This window comes from Eretmochelys imbricata, chromosome 3 (genome assembly GCF_965152235.1).
Source record: "Eretmochelys imbricata isolate rEreImb1 chromosome 3, rEreImb1.hap1, whole genome shotgun sequence".
Classification (NCBI taxonomy): Eukaryota; Metazoa; Chordata; order Testudines; family Cheloniidae; genus Eretmochelys; species Eretmochelys imbricata.
In genome coordinates, this window is record NC_135574.1 from 96,212,190 (window position 1) to 96,224,156 (window position 11,967).

Below are 11,967 nucleotides of genomic sequence, written 5' to 3' on the forward strand. Positions count from 1 at the left end.
ACCCTAACCACTGACCTATCTTTCCTCTTCCTTTACCTACCTGTTGAATTCCAATTAATGTCACTGGAAACGATGTGCATATGTGGAGAAAGGCATAAACTTCATTCTTGTGTGGACTGGAAAAGAAATTCTTGTCCTTCCAACAACATATGTCGAGTAATAACAACAAGCGGGGAGAGCATTTCTGGCATTTGATGAGAAAACTGGAAGAGCCTTAAGCCATCTATTTACTGCCTCCAGAAAATGAGCAACCTGAAGGCCATTATAAACCATGAAAATATACAGATTTTATGTATGGAAAATTTAAAAGCTGAATGACACATTGCCCGGGCTATGGAGTTCTGTTTACAGCAATGGAACTAAATTCTGCTCTCGGTAACCCCATTGAAGTCACTGAGCTTGCAGAGATGTAAATGAATGATAAAATCATAAAAGTAAAAGCTATTGATTTATCTAATCCCTCTGCCTGCCAATGCCAAATATTTTCTTGCTATGCTTCACTCTGATAAATCCCATGGTCACAAAGCTTTTTTCCTGTTATTCAGCCTAAATCTTTCCTTTCTTAAGGCTGGTCTACACAATTTTCCTACTGCTATACATTTATGTAAATAAACTATACCAATATAAGCACAGAATAACTGAGTCCATACTAGGAAGTTGTATCTGCTGCTAAACTGATATGGGGGTACAAAAACTGTGCATAGACCAGCCCTTATGTTTATCTGTTAGTTCTAGCTAGACCTCCCTACGTATCGCACTAAATTTCTCTCCCTACACATTCAAATATTTGTGGATTCTTATGCACACACACTCCTACACACAGTCATTGCTTAGGCAAGCTACACACATTTTGTTCTTTTAATCTGTCTTCACACATCAATCCCTTTAGACTCTTAATACTTTTTCTTGCTGTTCTCCACAATCCCTCCAGTTTGTCAATACCTTTCCAGTAAAGAGATAGCAAAGAAATGAGTTCAGTCTTCTAGGTGTGATCACACCAGAACCAGTTCAGGGAGCATAACTTGATTCTCCATATTCTATTAGGTTTGTCATTTCCTTTCACTGGTCTTAGTTGTCACTTTTTACTGTTTTTACCATTTTTTTTAATAAAAGAAAGGAAAACTGAAGGTAATAAAATGCTTGTGTATCAACTTGAGGCTCTTTACTATTTGCTATTCAAGGGAAAATTATAAATATATTTATTTAACTATTTTGTAGAATCTAAAATTGGTCTTTGCTTTTTATCTTAACTTTGGGCTATATCATGCCGCTGATATTTAAGATAAACTCTTAAAAATAAGTGGTGAACTACAGTCCTGTGTTTTTTAATGACTAAAATGGTCTTACTGAAAGCATTCTATTTTACTCTGGTAGGACAGACACTGTTTGTGATCTGAAAATTATCCTGCCTCACCCTCTCCAGTTATATCAAATGGGTGTGAGAGAGATCAATAAATACAGGCTATAAAGCCATCTCCAGAAAGGTTCTATACACCCTTAATGACCAGTACAGTCAATAGGCGCTAACCTGCATGGCATAGAACAGAACCATTATTTAGAAGCTACACATTACTCAGGAGAACCATATTCATCCTGTGGTGTTCATGTAAAATCTTTGACACTGGCCCTTAAACATTTTGCTTAATGTTACATGAGGCATAATGAACTGCCAAATCCTGAAGCCTTTACTCAGGCAAAACTACCATCAAAGGCAATGGAGGAATTTTGCCTCAGAAAATACAGTAGATTTGTTCACTCTATGTGGCAGAAACAAATTATAGAGGTTTGGTGGGAAATGTCCTACCATGCTCTATTCCCTTATCTCTCAAAGAGATCTCTAAGCTTTCAGTTACATTTAAGCAAACCCTTTAATTTCAATAGGGATGCAACAATGTAACAGAGCAGAAGCTTACTCGATATTTTGGCTCACCTTCATAGACACATGTTTAATTCTACATTTTTCTTAATTTCTTTAGACCTAACATCCAGACTAAGACTTGTTATTGTGCATTTTTAAAGCAAATACATACAAAAGTAAAGGACCTTTTTCATTCCCCATGGCAAATAGTTGTTTTATTTCTGTCAGAATTGGCCTCAGATACTGTAAGTTGTCATTCAAGCATAAAGATGTAAACCCATTGTTCATTTTAGATTAACAAATTCTACTTTCAAAAGCAGTGAGGGTTGTTGTAGGTCCATATGCTAATCTCACCATGTCATCCCAGTAGTTGTAGCAATGTAACACAATGTATATGGACTGGTGTTGTGCCTTCCCTGTATCTCAACAGGCTGCTGAGCAAACTGCCTATCCGGAGGATGTCCAATCAGGTCAATCCGGACAGGCTGTCACACTTTGAAAAATGAAATAAGTGTACTGGCTACTGTCAGGGTTCCCTCCCCACTCTGAACTCTAGGGTACAGATGTGGGGACACGCATGAAAGACCTCCTAAGCTTATTTCTACCAGGTTAGGTTAAAACTTCCCCAAGGCACAAATTCTTTGCCTTTGGATGGTACGCTGCCACCACCAAGTGATTTAACAAAGAATCAGGGAAAGGACCACTTGGAGTTCCTATTCCTCCAAAATATCCCCCCAAGCCTTTACACCCCCTTTCCTGGGGAGGCTTGAGAATAATATCCTAACCAATTGGTTACAAAGTGATCACAGACCCAAACCCCTGGGTCTTACGACAATAGAGAAATCAGTCAGCTTCTTAAAAGACAGGTTTCAGAGTAACAGCCATGTTAGTCTGTATTCACAAAAAGAAAAGGAGTACTTGTGGCACCTTAGAGACTAACCAATTTATTTGAGCATAAGCTTTCGTGAGCTACAGCTCACTTCATCGGATGCGTACTGTGGAAAGTGTAGAAGATCTTTTTATACACACAAAGCATGAAAAAATACCTCCCCACACCCCACTCTCCTGCTGGTAATAGATTATCTAAAGTGAGCACTCTCCTTACAATGTGTATGATAATCAAGTTGGGCCATTTCCAGCACAAATCCAGGTTTTCTCACCCCCCGCCCCCCACACACAAACCCACTCTTCTGCTGGTAATAGCTTATCTAAAGTGACCACTCTCCTTACAATGTGTATGATAATCAAGGTGGGCCATTTCCAGCACAAATCCAGGGTTTAACAAGAATGTCTGGGGGGGGTGAGTAGGAAAAAACAAGGGGAAATAGGTTACCTTGCATAATGACTTAGCCACTCCCAGTCTCTATTCAAGCCTAAGTTAATTGTATCCAATTTGCAAATGAATTCCAATTCAACAGTTTCTCGCTGGAGTCTGGATTTGAAGTTTTTTTGTTGTAATATCGCAACTTTCATGTCTGTAATCGTGTGACCAGAGAGATTGAAGTGTTCTCCGACTGGTTTATGAATGTTATAATTCTTGACATCTGATTTGTGTCCATTTATTCTTTTACATAGAGACTGTCCAGTTTGACCAACATACATGGCAGAGGGGCATTGCTGGCACATGATGGCATGTATCACATTGGTGGATGTGCAGGTGAACGAGCCTCTGATAGTGTGGCTGATGTTATTAGGCCCTGTGATGGTGTCCCCTGAATAGATATGTTGGCACAGTTGGCAACGGGCTTTGTTGCAAGGATAGGTTCCTGGGTTAGTGGTTCTGTTGTGTGGTATGTGGTTGCTGGTGAGTATTTGCTTCAGGTTGGGGGCCTGTCTGTAGGCAAGGACTGGCCTGTCTCCCAAGATTTGTGAGAGTGTTGGGTCATCCTTCAGGATAGGTTGTAGATCCTTAATAATGCGTTGGAGGGGTTTTAGTTGGGGGCTGAAGGTGACGGCTAGTGGCGTTCTGTTATTTTCTTTGTTAGGCCTGTCCTGTCATAGGTGACTTCTGGGAACTCTTCTGGCTCTATCAATCTATTTCTTCACTTCCGCAGGTGGGTATTGTAGTTGTAAGAATGCTTGATAGAGATCTTGTAGGTGTTTGTCTCTGTCTGAGGGGTTGGAGCAAATGCAGTTGTATCGCAGAGCTTGGCTGTAGACGATAGATTGTGTGGTGTGGTCAGGGTGAAAGCTGGAGGCATGTAGGTAGGAATAGCGGTCAGTAGGTTTCCAGGTGGTGTTTATGTGACCATCGTTTATTAGCACTGTAGTGTCCAGGAAGTGGATCTCTTGTGTGGACTGGACCAGGCTGAGGTTGATTGTGGGATGGAAATGGTTGAAATCATGGTGGAATTCCTCAAGGGCTTCTTTTCCATGGGTCCAGATGATGAAGATGTCATCAATATAGCGCAAGTAGAGTAGGGGCATTAGGGGACGAGAGCTGAGGAAGCGTTGTTCTAAGTCAGCCATAAAAATGTTGGCATACTGTGGGGCCATGCGGGTACCCATAGCAGTGCCGCTGATCTGAAGGTATACATTGTCCCCAAATGTGAAATAGTTATGGGTAAGGACAAAGTCACAAAGTTCAGCCACCAGGTTAGCCGTGACATTATCAGGGATAACTTCAAATCCAGACTCCAGCGAGAAACTGTTGAATTGGAATTCATTTGCATATTGGTTACAATTAACTTAGGCTTGAATAGAGACTGGGTGTGGGTAAGTCATTATGCAAGGTAACCTATTTCCCCTTGTTTTTTCCTACTCACCCCCCCCCCCAGACGTTCTTGTTAAACCCTGGATTTGTGCTGGAAATGGCCCACCTTGATTATCATACACATTGTAAGGAGAGTGGTCACTTTAGATAAGCTATTACCAGCAGGAGAGTGGGTTTGTGGGGGGGGGGGGGGAGTGAGAAAACCTGGATTTGTGCTGGAAATGGCCCAACTTGATTATCATACACATTGTAAGGAGAGTGATCACTTTAGATAAGCTATTACCAGCAGGAGAGTGGGGTGGCGGGAGGTATTTTTTCATGCTTTGTGTGAATAAAAAGTTCTTCTACACTTTCCACAGTATGCATCCGATGAAGTGAGCTGTAGCTCACGAAAGCTTATGCTCAAATAAATTGGTTAGTCTCTAAGGTGCCACAACTACTCCTTTTCTTTCTTCTTAAAAGAAGGATTTTATTTTTAAAAAAAGGTAAAAATCACCTCTGTAAAATCAGGATGGAAAATAACTTTACAGGGTAACAAAAGATTCAAAAACACAGCAGAACTTCCTCTAGGCTTAGTTTCAAAGTTACAAAAAACAGGAATAAACCTCCCTCCAGCAAAGGAAAAATTCACGAGCAGAACAAAAGATAATCTAACATGCTTTGCCTGGCTTTTACTTATAGTTTTTGTAATATGAGAGACTTTTAGAATGGTTTATAGGAGAAGGAGTTTTCTGACCTGATGCTTCTCTGCTTCCCAAGACAACACACAAAACAAAGCCTTCCCCCCCCCAGGATTTGAGACTATCTTCTTTCCCCATTGGTCCTTTTGGTCAGATGCCAACCAGGTTATTTGAGCTTCTTAACCCCTTACAGGTAAAGAGAAATTCTAGGCTACCCTTAGCTATATGGTTATGACAGCTACATTCTGCCTCAGCTGTGCATGCGTGGCTCCCATTCACCTTTTTGTGCATATCAGAGGGCAGAATTTGGCTTTGTAAGATAAGGATTCTAAGTCTTCAGCACAGCTCTTTTTGGAGACCCAATAAAAATTTCTCCTCATGAAACTACATAAAAATATTTGGCAAGTAACATAGGCTCCCCTTTTGAGAATGCTGGACCTGACTTCTCTATTGGTTTCCCTTCCATTGGCTTTCTGTGTTTACGGGGGTTGGTTGGTTGTTTGATTCCCTCCCCATTTTATCTGTCAATTGTCTATATAAAATTGCTTTCCCCCTGTTCCTGTTTCTCTTGCTCTTTTAACTAGACACTGTCCCTGAAATATTATTTTTTATGTATTTATGTTCCTACTAGGGTCATCACTCTGAGACACTAATGGGAGATCTTGAATCTGATTACAGACTGTCCCACACTGGGTCAGTAGGGACTGGCTGGCATTGCTGTGGAAATAGTGCACTTAACCCCCTTCATGAAAGAGGTTGAAATGTGCCCATTATAATCTAATTGTGTGCCTGGTGCACTGCAAGGTGCACAGTAGAAATGAGTGAAAATTTTCAAACAGTTTATTCACCAAAAAATACAGTTTTAGGTTGTCATGAATTCCTGTCAAGTTCACCAAAGTTTCAAGTGAACAAAAAAATTCAAAATGTTTTGGTAATGTCAAAATGGAACATTTCATGTCGACTCCAAAATGTTTGTTTAGATTTTCAGGTAGTTCGACAAAAGCAAAGGAAAGGATTCACAAAATGACTGGAGAAGTAAGAGGATTTTGCTTCCTCACTCATAATGTTTAGCCTGGGAGTTAGGGTACTCACCTGCTCTTTAGGAGACCCATGTTCAAGTCCTTTCTGCTTGATGGTAGAAGAAAGGATTTGAACTCATGTCTCCCATCTTGTAAAAGACTGCCCTAACATGAGGCTACAGGCTATTGTAGTATAGCCCTTTCACAGTCCTGCTCTCCAAGCTGTTCCACTTTTTATAACTAATTAAATAGCTCTTGGAACAGAGCCTTGAATTTGGGTCTTGCACATCCTAAGTAAATGCCCTAACTACCAGACTGTAGAGTTATTCTCACTCTTTTCCTGGCCTAAGAATATTGTCAACATGAATGACAGAGCAAACATATACTACACTGAAATAGGTTGGGAACTATTTCACTAGAAGCTGAGGAGAGCAGGGATATAAAGAGGGGGCAGAGGGAAGCTCGCCTGCAGGTGTTCATTCTCTCACTCTGTCTCTGCCCACTCTGGTCAGGAAGTTCCCAGGCCCAAGCATCAGGAGGAGCTGGGGAAAGACAATACAGCTGTCTGCACTACTTACCAGAAACTTTGCACCCTGGGGAAAGTTTGATTTTTACATAGTTGAAGCAAGACATCCATTTCCCTTCCTTCCCCCACCATTTTTGTTTAAAAAACAGGTAGAAGAACTCCCTGTTCCTGGGGCCAGAGTTGGGAAACACTTGAGCAGGGAGTATTTATGCCTAAAGTGTCAGGGTGCAATATTTTCTTTCTCTTTGTCCCTCTGCACCTCCCCCCCCTCTTCCTAGTATCTGTAGCTATGGTCAGGGCATGGATAAATTACAACCATACAAGTATAAAGAGTAATGCTCAGATTGCTGTAAATGTTTAGAAATATAAACTAATCTATTGCTAATTTAAGGCTTGCAACACTTCATTTCCAAGCTTTTAAAACATTTGTAAAGATGTAGATTTTTGTAAAAAATGTCATGTTGGCGGGGGAGGGGCTGGGTTTGGGGGGTTTTGTTTGGTTGGTTGGTTTGGTGTTACTAGGACTCCAGAGAAACAAATTTTCAAACTTAATCTTTTTAAACATTTTTGTTTGTGAATAGGCAGCTGTATAGGCATTGCTGGCTGTTACATTGTTATGTAATTATGATGTAGTTTATATAAAAAACATGAAGCGTGAAGAACACATTTGACATTAATGCTGATGTAATCTCTTAACTAGTTTTCCATTCTAGTTCCATATATGTTAATACAATTATAAGTGTTATTGGCAAAAGAGCTATGTTGACATTGCAAAATAAATAATTATTGAATAAGTAAGGTACACTTTTGTATATCAGTGCAACTTTTCCACTTGGAAAAAATACCCTGGGAAGATAATATTTGCTGCATTTCTAAATAATTCCCATCAATGTACATTTACTATGTGGAAACCACATAAAAGTAAAAGGTCTGAGCAGTAAATCTTTAACAGAGATGAAGCAAGTTTTTAACTGAGAAAAGTGGTGATTAGTGTCTTAAAATTTCTCTCCCCTTGAGACCTAAGAGAAACAGAAGGAGCAATTAACAGGAACACATTGTTAAGTAATACATTGTACAGATGGAGCTGTTAATACAATTCCTTGACCTGCACCTCTCTAGTGACTGGTTCTACAGTTCTTACTCAGACTAACAGATTGACTCCCATGCCCTCAATAAGGACTGCAGGATCTAACCGTCAAAGAGACACCGTTACCTTGGAATGACAGGCCTAAAATGACACCCTACCCACTTTGCTTTGGTAGCATAAGAGCGCATGTCATGGTGACCTGTGTCGGCTCCATTCTTTCTAGTAGGCAGGGCAATGAAATGTACAAGAATCCTGCCCTTGGACTCTGGTAGCAGAGTGTGGAGTTATTTGTACACTTCAATATCCTGCCTGCTCACAATGAGCAGCTGGTAGTGCAGAGGGACGGCGTGATGAGCACAAGGGTGCATATGTCATGCCAGTGAACACATACCTGCAGTAGCAAACAAAACCAGCACTTTAGTTTTGCTCTTGGCAGCGGGGTAGTTGCCATTTTAACTATCTGCAATGCAATTTGGAAAACTGATACACTTTTTCTCAATGAGCTGTTAGATTTTTAAATGCGATTTTTTAAAGGCTGGTTTAAATCATGGACTTTATTCTTAAAGGGGCATTTAAAGTTAATTCTTTAAATCTATCCTATTTTAAACTTGAGTAGATCCATTTAAATGATGACAAAATGAGAGACTTGCTAAATAGTCTGGACAACAGCAATAGACTTTTGAATTAATTGCAAACAAAATACCATCTTTTTCACAAGCCCCATAAACAGTAAATAGAACTAATCGACATGGGGAAATAAAAAGGAATTCATCCAGATTTCCACATACACAGTGGAATAAAGTTTTGCCATAGAAATTTTCAAAATACAATGGGGACCTATTATTAATACAGTAAATGTCTAAATCCAGAGACATTGACCAATTAAATAAAAAAATGTACAAAATTCTGGGGCACAATGGAAACTAATTAATAGCCGAAAGTGCTCAATATTTCAGAAACTATAAAAAAAACACACTGTCCCTCATAAAACAAGTTTGTAAGTATTTCCTCAAGCACCTGAAGCAGCTACAGGAGTGTCTAACAGTAGTCTCATTTATTTGGAGGGAGACTTCTTCAGCTTCGTGCAGTTCTGAAAGTGCTCTAACTCCTACGAACCATTATTTTCTTTGTCGGTGTTTCAGAGAGATTTAAAATGCATAAAACCATATGCCTACAGGTCTACATATATCACATTCAAACTGTCAGAGCTCTGTAAAGGAAAAAACAATCTGGAAAACTGCACATTGGGGAAGAAACGCACAGCGTTGTCCAAGATTTCAAAGTCGCCTCCTTCAATTGAGCTCAGACAGTCTCCACACGTTACCCTTCCTACTATTTCAGTTTTCCTGAAAGGCCATCATACCTTTCTGTCTACTTCCTTAAATCAACCCATTGTAGAGAATGTTTTTTTTAAAATCCCTGAGAACTGCAATTTGTTTTTCTTGTCGGTGCTTGCCTCTGTCCTGTCGAACATTATCCTGAAAAAGATGCCCCTGTAGGGCAATGAAGCATGAAATCTCGCAGCTCCTTCACACAATAACAATATCCACATGGAAGACTAGCAACACCATGACAGGTTTCAGAGTAGCAGCCGTGTTAGTCTGTATCGGCGAAAAGGAGGACTTGTGGCACCTTAGAGACTAACCAATTTATTTGAGCAGAAGCTTTCCTGAGCTACCGATGAAGTGAGCTCTAGCTCACAAAAGCTTATGCTCAAATAAATTTGTTAGTCTCTATAGCAACACTATGTCACTAGATACAATTACACGTATTGGAAGTGTCAGTAAAAAATAGCTGGGGCTGGTTTCTCTTTCAGTGTATTCCTCTCTCTCTCTCACACACACACACCCATCCTAAAATCACCTGTACGGGGGGGGGAGGGGGGGAATAGCTGAATGTGGAAATTAGTCGTTTGTAGAATCATATATTAAATAAGACGGATCATGCAATACAAGCAAACTCGGATGGTTATTTTGCTTGGGTAAAAACAACAGGAACGGGCTCTAATTAACTAATAATTATAGTGTACACTTTCGAATGGAAATCCTCCAACAATGTCCCCTGGTCTATTCACACATCCTTAAATACTGCTGACAAGTATGATTTGCTTCAATGTTTCTTCCTTTCGTTGTATATATTCCCCACCCGCTCCAGATCTTAAAAATAAAAAACCCCAGAAAAGCAAAGAGCACTCTTCTAGAAAGCAATGGGGTAATGCGTTCTGATTTGAAGATTCACAAACCTCCGTCGGCATAGCTTCTCTTTAGAATGATTAAGTGCGTATGTGCTGGAACTTTATATTCCAAGGAAAACAAACTTTTATTTTTAATTAGAAAAACAGCTTATTGTTAAATGTTTTACTTTTGTTTTTAATTTGAAAAAGCACTTTGGTGTAACAGAACATTTCGCAATTACTCGGCCCTCTTTTCCTTTGCTTCATCCTTTGTAGTCTTCTTTTTAAGACGCTTGGAGGGATGCAGAAGACATAACTACATTTTCTAGATTATCACTGGTGATAGTCTAAACTTTAATCAAAAAAAAGCAAACGACTGTTTTTTTCAATCAGTTTATTCCATGGGATATTTTAGCCTAATGTTATCCTTATGCTTTAAAATAAATAGAGGTAAACAAACATAAAATCAAAATATCGATTTTGCCCTTCACCAATAACTTAGTTTAACGCCTGTATTCAGACTTTAGCGAATAGCCTGTGTATATTTGTTTAATCGCCAGTTAATTCTTTTAGCCTGATCAGTACAACTGCTCCAGCCTTCTTGGAATGCAAGATCGAAGCTCAACAAATCCTGGTCTTCTCTGCGGTTTCCCGTCTTATCACACAAGGACCGCCAAGGACCGATGTGCTTAAAAACTATCCCGATCACTTAGGACCCCTGAACAGATGAAAACCTACCGCTAGTAGGGAGCTGTTACAGTTCAGCAGGAGCTCGCCACACTCCGCAGCCCCGCTTCCCGCCCCGGCCTGCCCTGACACTGTGTAATTGGCGCCGGTTACATTTCAAAAGCCAGGATGACAAGTTTCAGATTTCTGTCCACACGGGGAGCCAGCCCAGCCCCGCCGCCGGGGGAGGATGGGGCTGCCTGAGACAGCTTAACTCGCCCGCCGAGCGGGCTCCACGCCCCTGAGCTTCAGCCACTTCTCTCTCTCCCCCTCATCACTTTCATCTGCTCCTTTCGGCTTCCCACTTCTCTTCCACCTCAACTCTTCTCTCCTCTTTTCCTCTCCCTCTCTTCTCGCCCTCAGAAAAAAGCAAGCCCCTTCCGCCCCTCCCCTCGGTTTGCCAGGCTGGGCATAAGGCTATTTCTGTTTTAAGCAGTTTTTCTTAAACTGACTCCGTGTGTCCAATCCAAAGCAGCTAGTTCTCGTGCCCCTGGGCTTCACGCAGGCAGCTTTCGGCTGTCAAACTGTCCACTGCAAAACTGACACAAAAGAGTTCAACCTGGCAGCGCTACAATCCGCAGCATGCTGAGTGACTCCCAATTTGGACCAGATCTCCCCCCGAAGAGAAAACGGGACTCGAAAAAAATGACTGAAGAACAATAATCGGGGGGGGGGGGGGGAGAAACAGTCACCGAACTTCTAAAATACGCTTGAAATTATTATGAAAAACAGATTTTTCCAATGGTATATGTTGTAATAAATCTAGTCAAACCGCGTGCCCGGTATTAGCAAACCCCGTCTGTTGTAAATCCACCGCCTCAGAGCCTCCTCCAAATCCTGTACAACACTTATTCCTTCCATCTTTGTCTCCCTAGTCCTTTAAAATGCCAGACACCGACAAACACATTGGTCACTCCAAGAGCAGCTACGGGCCATCTCAACTCACCACCCCCACTTCCAGGAAGGGAGGGGCAGGACAGGGGAGGCCCAGCCCAGACTGAAATCTCCCCAGAGATGAAATAATCCCCAACACCAGGATCGAGCTTCCCACAATAAAAATTCCTCAGCTCACAGCAGCCTAAAAGCAGCAAAGTCACACGGGTTCAGGCGGGACCCGTGACTGCATTTTTCAACCCTCCCTTCGAACTACCTGCAAAGGGAAAACACGAGATCCGTTTGTGATTT